This window comes from Chiloscyllium plagiosum, chromosome 1 (assembly GCF_004010195.1).
Source record: "Chiloscyllium plagiosum isolate BGI_BamShark_2017 chromosome 1, ASM401019v2, whole genome shotgun sequence".
In the NCBI taxonomy this organism is placed as follows: Eukaryota; Metazoa; Chordata; class Chondrichthyes; order Orectolobiformes; family Hemiscylliidae; genus Chiloscyllium; species Chiloscyllium plagiosum.
The window spans coordinates 23,615,862-23,617,996 of record NC_057710.1 but is presented as its reverse complement, the minus strand read 5'-3'; the positions used below and the strand labels follow the sequence as shown (position 1 = coordinate 23,617,996).

The following is a 2,135-nucleotide window of genomic DNA, read 5'->3' as shown; positions in this document are numbered from 1 at the left end:
GCTCAAATCCTCCAACCCTAGCAACATCCTTGTAAATCTTTTCTGAACCCTTTCAAGTTTCACAACATCTTTCAGATAGGAAGGAGACCAGAATTGCACGCAATATTCCAACAGTGGCCTAACCGATGTCCTGTACAGCCGCAACATGACCTTCCAACCCCTGTACTCAATACTCTGACCAATAAAGGAAAGCATACCAAACACCTTCTTCACTATCTTGTCTACCTGCGACTCCACTTTCAAGGAGCTATGAACCTGCACTCCAAGTTCTCTTTGTTCAGCAACACTCCCTAGGACCTTATCATTAAGTGTATAAGTCCGGCTAAAATTTGCTTTGATTTGATGTATAACTGAATCAGCCATTAAACGTAGACTGCATCTAGCAGCTCATGTGGATGCAATAGATTCCATGATATTACTCAAAGAGGAGAGAGCTCTTGTGGCACACCTGGACCCAGAGGCCCAGGTTCAAGTCTCACCTGCTCCAGAGGTGTGTATTGTAATATCTTTTGAATGCGTTTATTAGAAAATATCTATTCAAAAAGGAGCAAAGCTTGCCCAATGTTTATCCTTTAGCGAACATTACAAGCACATAAGCTTGTCATTTATCTCATTCAAGTTTGCTAATAGGTATCTTGTTGCCTGCAGGTTGGTTGCATTAGTCCCCTAAATTATAAAGGTATCTAATTGGCTTTGGTATGTCATGCAATTCACTATAGAAATGCATAGGGTTTTGTGGGGCAATGGTAATGTCCCTATGTCTGGGGTAGAAGGGTTCAAAGCTCACCTACTCAAGCTGTGTCATAACATGTCCCAACAGTTGATTAAAATAAATATGAACGCAAGTTCTTTACTCAGTCCTTTGATGGACCTCTTGAAATTCTCTCTTCCTTCACAGACTACAGTGTTTACACTTTCACACACAAAATAGGTGTAGTGTTTACAATTCAGGTTATTTTTACACTATTTATGTACCGGATATGAGGTGATTTGACATTATTTCTCTTTAAGATGATCTGTTGATTAACTTCAACTTTACAATTAAAATCCTGTAAGTGTGAAACAACTATTTTGTGGGCTCAAGATTACATTTTATTGAACATGAAAGTAGCCATCATAAATATTATATTTTTGCAGCAATCTGAACTTTTTAATATTGTCTGTAACCAGACAATCTTTTATAAGTAACAAATGTTGTCATTATATTTCTCCTCACATATTCCATACTCTCTACTCCCAGCCATCATCCAGGGTGGCACTGCTGCCTCGCAGATCCAGGGATCTGGGTTCAATTTCAGCCTTGGGTGACAGTCTGTGTGGAATTGCACGTCCTCCCAGTGTCTGTGTGGGTTTCCATTGGGTGCTCCAGTTTCCTCTCACAGTCCAAAGATGTGCAGCTTGGCGGAATTGTCAATGCTAAATTGTCTGTACTGCATAGGGAGGTGCAGGCCAGGAGGATTAACCATGGTAAATGCGGAGTTACAGGGATAGTTTAGGGGGCTGGATTTGGATGGGATGCTTTTTCGGAGGGTTGGTGACTTGATCGGCCTCTTTCCACACCTTAGGTATTCTATAATTCTTCTCTCAACAAACACACACAAGAAAATTAGTTATATCCTTTAGTCCAATTTTACTCTAATTTTCTATAAAACTAATTTTGGGAAGCAATAACAGTTATTTTTCACTCTTAAATACAATGCAAGAGGAGGCTAGACTCTCAAAATCTGAACACACTTCAAACTATTCCTTTTGGTCTATTTTAAAATTACAATGCTTTTCAAAATCTTGCTGTTGTTCCCAATTTTCTAGAGCAGTTCTAAAACACTTCCTTCTAAGGTTGGGAGAAGATTTGTAGCTCGGGTGCTCATTGTTGTGGTTCTGTTCGCCGAGCTGGGAATTTGTGTTGCAGATGTTTCGTCCCGTCTAGGTGACATCCTCAGTGCTTGGTAACCTCCTGTGAAGGGCTTCTGTGATGTTTTCTCCGGCATTTATAGTGATTTATACCTGCCGCTTCTGGTTGACAGTTCCAGCTGTCCGCTGCAGTGGACACACACAAAAGAAGTTGGATCAAGACACTGTTCAAAAGTGCCACAACACACTGCAGTACACCAGAACTGCAAAAAGAGGAAGAAGAA

At 40.5% G+C, this 2,135-nt stretch overlaps 1 protein-coding gene across 1 annotated transcript in view; it reads right to left on the bottom strand.

The window, feature by feature from the left end:
* LOC122556817 (charged multivesicular body protein 3) overlaps positions 1 to 2,135 on the bottom strand; it is a 68,162-nt gene that overhangs the window by 29,895 nt on the left and 36,132 nt on the right. The gene's annotated exons all lie outside the window — the stretch shown is intronic.